Source organism: Gopherus flavomarginatus, chromosome 4 (assembly GCF_025201925.1).
Source record: "Gopherus flavomarginatus isolate rGopFla2 chromosome 4, rGopFla2.mat.asm, whole genome shotgun sequence".
Classification (NCBI taxonomy): Eukaryota; Metazoa; Chordata; order Testudines; family Testudinidae; genus Gopherus; species Gopherus flavomarginatus.
Window position 1 is genome coordinate 212,729,785 of NC_066620.1, and position 11,853 is coordinate 212,741,637.

Here is an 11,853-nt window from a genome sequence, read left to right on the forward strand (position 1 = left end):
CACCCTTCAGTACGACCCGTTGGAATCCCCCCTTTAACCAGTTCCTTATCCACCTTTCAATTTTCATATTGATCCCCATCTTTTCCTGCATAAGGACCGACCCCATTCCCGCCTTGTGCTTTGATAATTGAGGGTGCTTTAAAATGGGCCCTCACCTTCTGGGCAGATTTGAAAAGTGCAGTGACAGGCCCTATAAATTTGGGCCCAATAGAACAAGGTGAAATGGTATGTTTGGAATGTGGGAACCAGGTGGCTCCTAGGGTAAAGCCTCTGCCATTTTTAAGGGTGTCTAGTCTCCCCCACTTCCTCTCTGCTGGCACCGGCCTATTTCTCTTTGGAAAATTTCTGCACTACTAACCCTACCTCCCCCTTCCCACCCCACTCATTTGTCACATCCCCTTCACTTGGAGAACAACATCGGTCACTATTACATCCCCTGCACTGTGGCTAGTGGCTGGACGAGTCCTGAGGTCTCCTGGGTCTTGGGTCCGGCAGACGAGGCTGGTTAGAAGAGGGACCGTGAACGTCAGGACCTTGGGGCCCTTTTTTTCAGCACCGTGGCTTAGTGGCGGGAGTTGAGGCTCATGGATTTTGCAACCAGCCTGAGCCTCTGTTCTTCCCACCTGTAAAGGGGAATTCAATTCTACTTGCCCCCCTCACAGGGGAGGTATGGGAATGAACAGCAAAGCGCCGAGATCTCCTTGGATGAAAGAGGATCTGTTGCTGGGCCCAGCATGGCAATGAGGCTCTGCAAGGGTGGGTGCTGTGAGGCAGTGGGGGAGTCCTGGGGGGCTGCAGGGGTGGGAGCTTGCCTGTTCGCCATGCACCCCTCTTGGGCTGATCTGTCCTGAGCCTTTTTCCAAGCAACAGTGGGACCGTCTCATCAAATGTTTTGCAGCAACCTGGTAATTAGCACCTGTCTGCACATCAGCAGGGAGGGAAGAACAGTTATAATGTTAGTGCACTTTGGGCTTCACTTTTCCTGACAACGCAGAGAAGTGATCGGGGCTAAAGATAGCTCCTCGCTGGGCCAGCCGGGGCTCTGCTGCCAGTCACGAAGCGGCTTGCCGGCTGCTGCTCATCCCTCCAGTGAACCGCCCTCGGGCTGTCGGCATGACACAGAGCTGCAGGGCTGGAACTAGGTGGGTAGCTAGAGGCTGGAGGTTTGTACACACTGGCCCATCTGTCGCCCAGCACCTGCAGCATCCCTGTCATCTCCCCAGCTACTCTGCAATTACACCCACTGGGATGATTGCTGCCACAGTAGGCGTGATTAAAACAGACCCAGCAACAGTGGAGGAAACCTTCCCAGGCTGGGAAGTCTGTAAGACTGTCACCTGAGTTCCCAAGGGAAGGAGTGAAAATTCCATCGCTGGAGCCTTTTTGAAACTAGCCAGGACAAAGCCCTGGATAATATCCCATAGGAGCCAACCCTGCACTGGCTGGGGAAATGGAGCAGGTTTCCTAATGGGTCTTTTCACAGTAAGGCATGAGGATTGAGAGCTTTCTTTTCTCCACTTGCAGCAGCTTCCATTCCTGCACCAATAAATGTCTAATCCAGTCCTGAGTCTTAAGCTATTTGCCTCAGTAACACCCTGCAGCAGGAGGTTCCACAGGCTAACAATGTAGGCCTGATATACACTTAAAAGTTAAGTCAACCTAACTGCATCACTCGAGGTTGTGAAAAATTTCACACCCTGAGTGCCAGAGATAGGTTGACTTAATGTGAACGTAGATGCGGTTAGGTTGACGGAATAATTATTCTGTCAACCGAGCTGCCAGCTCTCAGAACAGTTGATTCACTGCAGGGACAGAAATTCCCATAGTTGTGACACTCTAGTGTGAACATTGCTGTAGTCAGCTTTATATATATGCCCAGCAAGTTTCCCGTTGACCATGTCAGCAGGGCGGCCAAGGATTGGCAGACCATAGAGAGCTAATTCACCTCTTGCCCTGGAGGCTATCCCGGCAGGTCTGTATTGAGGCACGTTGTGTCCTCAGCTCCATGGATGAACAGAGAGCTTCCATCTTCAGTGGGTCATTCTGCACCAGCTCCTGAGTCTTGCATGCTTTACCCTTTTTAATCGATTGAGAAATCTGTTGTCTTGGAATCGACCACCCCAGTGTCCTGGTATTTTCTGAGATGGGGTATATCAGAGAAGCCACTTGGCTTTCTTAAGAACGTCCACACTGGGTCAAACCAGTGGTCCACCTAGCCCAGTATCCTGTGTTCTGACAGCGGCTGCTGCTAGGTGCTTCAGAGGGAATGAACAGAATGGGGGCAATTATTGAGTGATCCATCCCGTCGTCCAGCCCCACCATATGTCAGTTGGAGGTTGCATCCCTGACCATCTTGGCTAATAGCCGTCGATGGACCTGTCCTCCATGAACTTCTCTCATTCTTTTTTGAGCCCAGTTATACTTTTTTCCTTCACAATATCTCCCAGCAACAAGTTCCACAGGTTGACTGTGTGGTGCGTGAAGAAATACTTCCTTCTTTTTTTTTAAAAACTGCTGCCTATTCATTTAATCAGATGACCCCTGGTTCTTGTGTTATATGAAGGGGTAAATACCTCTTCCCTATCCATTTTCTCTGCACCATTCATGATTTTAATGGCCTCTATCACATCCACTCTTAATCATCTCTTTTCTAACCTGAACTGTCCCAGTCTTTTAAATCTCTTCTCATATGGAAACTGTTCCATACCCCAATCATTTTTGTTCTCCTTCTCTGCACCTTTTCCAATTCGATCTTTTTTGAGATGGGGTGACCAGAAGAGCACACAGTATTCTAGATGTGAGATACCATGGATTTATATAGTGACATTATGATAGTCTCTGTTTTATTATCTATTCTTTCCCTAATGGTTCTCAACATTCTCTTAGCTGTTATGACTGCCACAGCACAGACTCCAAGATCTTTCTTGAGTAGTAACAGCTAATTTAGACTCCATCATTTTGTATGTAGAGCTGGAATTATGTTTTCCAATGTGCACTCCTTTGGATTTAGCAACATTGAATTTCGTCTGCCATTTTGTTGCCCACTCACCCAGTTTTGTGAGATCTCTCTGTAACTCTTTGTAGTCAGCTTTGGACTTAACTATTTTGAGTAATTTTGTATCATCTGCAAATCTTGCTGCCTCACTGGCCACTCACTTTTTCCAGATCTTTTATGAATATGTTGAATAGCACCGCTCCCAGCACAGATCTTTGGGGGACCTCGTTATTTACCTCTCTCCACTGTGAAAACTGACCAGTTATTCCTATCCTTTGTTTCCAATCTATTAATCAGTTATTGATCCATGAGAGGACCTTTGCTCTTATCCCATGACTGCTTACGAGTCTTTGGGCAGAAACTTTGTCAAAGGCTTTCTGAATGTCCAAGTACACTAAATCCACTGGATCTCTCTCAGCCACATGTTTGTTGACCCCCTCAAAGATTTCTGATAGAATCATAGACTCATAGAAAATTAGGGTTGGAAGAGACCTCAGGAGGTCATCTAGTCCAACTCCCTGCTCAAAGCAGGACAAACACCAACTAAATCATCCCAGCCAGGGCTTAGTTAAGCCGGGCCCTAAAAACCTCTAAGGATGGAGATTCCACCATCTCCTTATGTAACCCATTCCAGGTCTTCACCACCCTCTTAGTGAAATAGTTTTTCCTAATATCCAACCTAGACCTCCCCCACTGCAACTTGAGACCATTGCTCCTTGTTCTGTCATCTGCCACCACTGAGAACAGCTGAGCTCCATCCTCCTCGGAACCTCCCTTCAGGTAGCTGAAGGCTGCTATCAAATCCCTCCTCGCTCTTCACTTCTGCAGACTAAATAATCACTGTTCCCTCAACCTCTCCTCATAAGTCATGTGCCTCAGCCACCTACTCATTTTCGTTGCCCTCTGCTGGATTTTCTCCAATTTGTCCACATCCTTTCTGTAGTGGGGGCCCCAAAACTGGATGCAATACTCCAGATGTGGTCTTACCAGTGCTGAGTAGAGGGGAATAATCAGTTCTCTCGATCTGCTGGCAATGCTTCTACTAATGCAGCCCAATATGCCATTAGCCTTCTTGGCAACAAGGGCACACTGTTGACTCATAGATTGATGATGCATGACTTCCCTTTACAAAAGCCGTGTTGACTCTCCCCCAACAAATCGTGTTCATCTCTGTGTCTGATAATTCTGTTCTTTTCTACAGTTTTAACCAATTTGCCTGGTACTGAAGTTTAAGCTTATTGGTCTGTAATTGCCAGGATCGCCTTTGGAGCCTTTTAAAAAATCGTTACAATAGCTACCCTCCAGTCTTCTGGTACAGAGACTGATTTAAGCGACAGGTTACATTCCACAGTTAGTAGTTCTGCAATTTCATACTTCTTATTTTCAAGCCCTCTGATCCTATTAATCTCTGCACTCTCTGGCTAGACATTTATACCTCTGGAATTAGAGTGCCAAAGATTCTCCCACTCTTCTCTTACAGCCCAAGTCTTGTTGAGTTCAATGACTCATTACCCTGCTGTATAAAGGGACAACTGAGAGCAAATTGTACTGACAGGTCCTTATTGCCTGTAATCACTAGACAGAAGCTGTGTCACTATCCGCCTTCGATTGTTGCAGCTGGAATTTTATTTCTGACGGTTTGCTCGATTTTCCTGCCTTGGTGTATTACTGTTGTCAAAGGCGTGCGCTTCGCTCCGATGACTGAAATAAATGCTCAGCCTTACGTGAGTTAGTGAAGGCGATCGAACATCCCTTGAGCCTGCAAAATACCTCATAAGACCCTGGCCTGGGGCCTAGTGAAATTGTATGTCGCTGCATCATAAATGACATGTGGGGCCAAGAGAACACCTGTGTCTGTCTCATGTCATGGGCTCTCTGGCAGCTCATTGTAGCGTCAGTGAATCTGTGGCAGGTATCATTGGACAAGGTCTGTTAGCTCCTCCAGTCCATTCCCAGGCCTTGTGCGGCCCATTTCACAAGGCACTAGCCTGCCTCGTTCCCACTCAGAGGCCCTAGGTAGCATTAGCAGTGCCCAGCCCAGCCTCTGCTGCCTTGCTGCCCCAGACGCTGTCCCACCCACACAAGTGGTACCCAGCTGTTAGCAGTTGCTAGGTAACACTGTCCTAGCCTCTGGATATATTCAGCCACTCGGCTCTGATTGGGTGAGGTGATTCTGCTATGCTGTGATTTATTGACTGGGACTGTGTCTGTGTCTGTATCTATCTGTGTGTGTGTGTCTGTGTGAGCGCGCGTGGTTTTCTGTGCAGCCTAGTGAGCGAGAGCCTCCATCTCGAGTTGGGGTTTAAATTCATCTCTCTTAATAAGCAGGGTGATTATTTTTCCCCGACTTCCCTTCCTGCTCTTCAATGCTGTTATTCCAAACAGCCCGCATGTGGCAGAGGGATCGGAGAGGGGCAACCCACACCCAAGGCTTCCCGTCCTTCAGCTTGGAGCACCCCCCTGGCCCTGCTGAAGGCACTACTGATCAGACACCCATACCCGTTCCCACGAGCACCTTCTCTCAATTGCACGGGTGTACCTTCAGTAACACTGCCTTGCCAGCTCCCTTGGGAGATTAGCCAACAACCCTGTTGCTTTTACAGTCAAGAACTGTGTGTTGCTTAAACATTCCCTTCCTTAGAGTCCAGCCTCTGCGCCTCCGTTTTACCATCTTCTGAGTCTACCACTAATCTCCTTCCTTGATTTCTGCTTCCTTGCAGGTCTTTATGTATGTGATCTTCCTCCCCTGCTCCTGGAGCCTTCCCTTTTCCAGGCTCCCTTTTCCAGGCTCTGTGAAATTAGCTTGCGCAGTCCTTCCTCACCTGCTTTGTCCCTGGATCAGTTTTGCTGCTCAGCTTTGGGGACCAGAACTGTGCGCACTGGTATGGCACCAGGGCTCTGCAGCATGGCACAGTGACCTCCCTGGATTTAGAGGCCCTCTCTGTGCATACATACCTGAGAAAACCATTGGGCTCTGCTTTGCAATGGTGTTATCCTGCCACCTCGTTCTTAGTTTGCTGATGGTGGACCCCAAAACTCTCACTCCAGAGAAGTACAGCTCAGTGTAAATCTGGGCTGGGTTTTTGCCCTGGGGTGGGGGAGTACAGAATGGCCAAAAATCTAAAGGGACAGGACATCACATTCTTTCACCCTGTTTTAAAAGACTTTCCATGATATACATATAAATACAGTAAAAGCCTTTTTATCCAGCATGTTGGAGGAGCGGGGGGGTGCCAGTAAGTGAAAAATTCCTGTTCACTAAGAGGAAGGGAGATTGAGTGCGGGAGGGGGCTTGGGGCAGGGGTGCAGAATGGGTTTTGGGGTGCTGGATCCGGGGGCACACTCACCTCAGGTAGCTCCCTACAAGTGTTGACCTGTCCCTGCTGCTCCTAGGCAGAGGTGTGGCTAGGCGGCTCTGCACGCTGCCCCTTCCCTGGCCCAATCTGGCACCCTGTGCCCCAACTCCCTGACCTGAGCCCCCTCCTGCACTCCGAATCCCTCATGGATGTCCTCTGCCTAGGAGCAGCAGGGATATGTTGCCGGTTCCAGGAAGCCACACAGAGCCAGGTAGGGAGCCTGCCGGCCCTACACCAACCGGACTATAAACCAGACTTTCTATGAAGATTAGAAATGCTGGTTGGCACAGGGCCAGATAAAACAGCTTTTACTGTAAATACACTGTATATACTGTATATACACATTGCCGTTTACATGACTACCCTAAAACACTGTGTAACCTAACTAAAAGTTGTGGGTGGACTACCGCGGACTTTAAAATTGCAAGGGATTATTCTGTCCTGGAAAAGCAACTCAGTAACTAAAAAATTTATAAATCCAGATGCATCCCTAGTTTTCTCACTCTTTGGAGGATGGTGGTACAGCCCGGCCATGAACAACAGCACCAATCAGTGGTAAGGAATCGGCTAGATCTGGTATCAACGTTTCCTCCTTCAAATCATTGAAATTAGGAGTTGTAATGGGAGGAGGAACAGAAAGTCCGACTGGAATATCCACTGGGCTTGTGACAAGGTCTGGTGGTAGTTAGATGCAGGAATCAGTGAGATGGCAGCTCTAATATCAAACTCCATTCTTGTAGGAACTGCTTCAGTCAAAGGTGGGATCCGAATGCCGCCTGTGAGTCCAGTTCTGATAACACATGCAGCGCCAGGTCTGGGTCAGTGTCTTTTTCCATATTACGACTTCCCGACTTCCATCCTTTTTTTAGGGTCAGTCTTCATAGGTGTCTTCTTGGCTGGACGTTGGACTGTGTGACAGAGCAGGGCAATGTGTCCTTTCTTCTGGACCTTTCTGCAAGAAAACCCGGTGTGTCCAGCAATCCTTAGCGACAGTCACAGGGAAATTCCTTATGTTCCCATGGTCCTCGCCAATTCAGGAGGTGAACGTCTTGGCTCACACTAAATTCCAGAGACTCCTTCTCCGCCGTTTCCATGGCAGTTTCCACGTCGGCAGCCTTCTTGAATGCAAGAGCTGATCCAGTCCGCAGCTGTTCCTAGATCTGGTCAGTGCATATTCCTGGGACAAATTGATCGTGTGGCCTATCCCTTGATGTTTGTCTGAATGGACAATGCTCCGGCAACTTCCTTAGAGCAGCAAGGAGTGGTGCTACCGAGTCTCTGCTCCCTTGCTGCCGTGATGGAATCAGTACCATTCGGCTGCCATTGATGCATGGGAATGCGACGTAAAATGCATGGGAATGCGACGTACGCGGTAGTTCTGGGCACAGTTAGAGGCAACAGGCCACACAGCAGCAGTTTGTGGGCCTTCTCGCCCAGCATGGCCAGCAAAGTTGAAATCTGTCTGGAATGGAATCACAAGTGACAAATGGTTCAAAATGGTTGAGGGACGTCGGATCTAGACTGTTCTCAGTGGTACCTGATGACAGAACAAGGAGTAATTGTCTCAAGTTGCAGTGGGGGAGGTTTAGGTTGGATATTAGGAAAAACTTTTTCACTCAGAGAGTGGTGAAGCACTGGAATGGGTTACCTAGGGAGGTGGTGGAATCTCCTTCCTTAGAGGTTTTTAAGGTCAGACTTGACAAAGCCCTGGCTGGGATGACTTAGTTGGGAATTGATCTTGCTCTGAGCAGGGTGTTGGACTAGATACCTCCTGAGGTCCCTTCCAACCCTGACATTCTATGATTCTATGATGTTGCTCATGACACGATTTCCATCGCACTCACCACCATGGCCCACAGAAGTTGCCATTTCTCTGCTCTCCTTTTTGATATCACTCCCCCTTACGCCTCTCTCGATCTCTGGCATGTCCAAGCTTGGTGTTTGACAGCAGTCCCCTGTGTGGTGCACTCATGTTTATTGGAACTCCAGCCGTTGTGAAGTGGAATCGAATCCCTCGACTGCTTCCCTGGATTCTAATGGAGCTTTCATTCCGCAAGCCTTGGGTAACAAGTGGTGTCCCCAAGGGTCAGTCCTAGGACCAGTCTTATTCAACTTATCATAAATGAGCTGGAGAAAGGGGTAAAAAGTAAAGTATCAAAGTTTGTAGATGATACTAAACTGCTCAAGATACTTAAGACCAAAGCAGACTTGAAGAACTTCAAAAAGATCTCTCAAAACTAAGTGATAGGGCAACAAAATGGCAAATGAAATTTAATGTGGATAAATGTAAAGTAATGCACATTGGAAGAAATAACCCCAACTATACATACAATATGCTGGGGCCTAATTTAGCTACAATGAGTCAGGAAAAAGATCTTAAAGTCATCGTGGACAGTTCTCTGAAGACATCCCCGCAGTGTGCAGAGGCGGTCAAAAAAGCAAACAGGATGTTAGGAATCATTTAAAAGGGGATAGAAAATAAGACGGAGAGTATCTTATTGCCCTTATATAAATCCATGGTACGCCCAAAGCTTGAATACAGTGTGCAGATGTGGTCTCCTCATCTCAAAAAAGATATTCTAGCACTAGAAAAGGTTCAGAGAAGGGCAACTAAAATGAATAGGGGTTTGGAATGGGTCCCATATGAGGAGAGATTAAAGAGGCTAGGACTTTTCAGCTTGGAAAAGAGGAGACTAAGGTGGGAGGATATGATAGAGGTATATAAAATCATGAGTGATATAGAGAAAGTAAATAAGGAAAAGTTATTTACTTGTTCCCATAATATAAGAACTGGAGGCCACCAAATGAAATTAATGGGCAACAGGTTTAAATAAATAAAAGGAAGTTCTTCTTCGCACAGCGCACAGTCAACTTGTGGAACTCCTTGCCTAAGGAGGTTGTGAAGGCTAGGACTATAACAGCGTTTAAAAGGGAACTGGATGAATTCATGGAGGTTAAGTCCATTAATGGCTATTAGCCAGGATGGGTAAGGAATGGTGTCCCTAGCCTCTGTTTGTCAGAGAGTGGAGATGGATGGCAGGAGAGAGATCACTTGATCATTGCCTGCTGGGTTCACTCCCTCTGGGGCACCTGATATTGGCCACTGTCGGTAGACAAGATACTGGGCTAGATGGACCTTTGGTCTGACCCAGTACATCCGTTCTTATGTTCTTATGAGCCGTGAGTGCACCCTGCTGCCTCCCCTGCCCAGGCACGTTACCCTCTACCTGGTTGACATTGTGGCCCAGATCCTCGAAATCTATCGATATGCCTAACTGCAATTAACTGCAAATATCGAGGTGGATCTGGGCCATCATGCTTATGCCAAGGAGACGATCACCCGGCTGTGAGCAGTCCGGGGGATAGTAAGTCTTCTGCCTCCCCACTGGAAATGAGTAAGAGACACTCCCCCCGTGTCTTAGGAACAGGCCTGAGTCCAGCCCCCTGCCATCCCAGCCCGCTGTCATATAATCCCACTCCCAAAGTTGACTTGCTATGGCTGCCCTCTGCAGGCAGGGAGGATACAGCCTGTCAAGGCGTGTCTGCACTGCCCACTAACCCCAGCTCTGTGGGACTCGGGCTCGTGCCCTGGGTGCTTCCACACCCACGCTTGTGCGTCCACACTGCATTGTAAACCTGATCTGGACTCAGGTGTTGCAGCCATGCTAATGTGTCCATGGTACATGTCTGACTCGGGTCCAGGGCTTGACCTGCGTCCGTGCTGCAAGATGGCAGAGCTTAGACCTGCATTACAGAGGGACTTAGCCTCTGACCTCCCTTCTCCCTCCCATTCCCCAAACAGGGTCCTAGGACCCCACCCCTGAGTGTTCGCTGAGCTGTGTCAGACCGATTTGTGTATAGATGGAAAAGGGGCTTGGGCTCAAACCTGACTGACGGGCCTTTGAAGTGTCATGCACCGCACAGCTACTTGTCCCTCACAACAGCTGCAAGCAATGAAGCCTTGGCCCCAGCACTGCGGTGATAGGTTGGGGAAGGGGCACTTTACCCATGCAGGCCTTCACCAGGTATAGGGAAGCTGTGTAAGATAAGCACCAAGAGCACTTCCCCCAGGTGAAGGCAGGCAGCCCCATCCACTGGCTCCCTTGGTCTTTCATGACACATGGTCAGTAGGGCTTTGAACCCACAGCTCCTGAGGAGAGGGACCATGGCTCAGAGCACAGGCCCCTGAAGCCAGCAGTTCTCTGCCTCCTGCCTTTTCCTAGTCACCACCCGCTGATGGGCTCAGCAGATGCTGCAGCCAGGGGTCTCCTGATGCGTTAGCAGGGAGCTGCTCCAGTGTCTGAATGTGGGATTGCAGGGGCGGGTACCAGGGAGGGCAGGTGACCTTCAAAGAACCCTGTGGTTCTGTCCTCATGTTTCGTGGGTGGATGCAGACTATGGCCCCAGTTTTGAATTCCAGTCACCACCGGCTGCCAACCGTCCTCTCCTGAATCACACTGGGGACTGCCACAAGAGCAACTTGCTGTCCCTTTAGTGACGTGTATGGGCTTTAAGCTGCCTACAGCTCCATGCTGAACAGCTATGGCTGTTTGGTGGGGGGGTCTGAGCTTTGCGCCGCCTTGAATGCACAGTAGGAAGGGTCTGGGTTGTAGCCCATGGGCCATGCAGGCCAGGCCCCAGGGGTCCCAGAAAGAAAGAGGTTCCACTAACAGCTGGCTTTAGTGATGTCACAGGCAGCCAGGTACTGGCAACAGCCCCTGTGCAAGTGAAAAACCTCACGGCCACAGGGCTGGGACAGCTTCACTGGCCGACTCATTGATCTGGCCATGAGCTCTTTTATAAACACCCTCTCCCCACTTACTCACTGCACGGGCATGTACGTGTACACACACACACACAATCCCTCCCCTTGGACACACACACACACACACACACACACACACACACACACACACACACACACACACACAATATCTCTCCCCTTGGACACGGACACACACACACACCTCTCTCTCTCTACCTGCAGGAGAGCCAGAAGGCCATGGCACAAAATGCACCTGAGACACTGCACAGATCATGAGAAAAGAAAGAAATGCCAAGGCAGTTTATTTACAATGTTTGTATACAAAAAGACAGCTGGTGCCACAACTGGAACAGACCCTCTTCCCCACTCCCTCCCACCAGCTCCCACAGCCAGATCCTGTGCCGAGCTGTTCTCTGAAGAGATGGGCCCTGATTAATTGCTCTCATACTAAAAGCTCCAGAGACGCCATTTTATCAAGGCCTCTCAGTTAATCAATGCCCTAAAAGCCTTATCCAGCTGTAGGGGCCAGCGAGACCTCACTTGCTGGAAATCGATGTGGTGTGTAGGGCTCGGTCTAGCTGGAAGGCTGTCTGCACGCCAGCCGCTCCGGCTCTCTGCCTTCTGGCTCAGAGCTGGATGGACCGCACCTCAGCCTTTCTGCTTTTTTCCAGGAGTGAGAGGGCAGCTCAACCCCACACATGGGGCCGTGAACACCAGCACTGGCTGGTCTTTCAGTG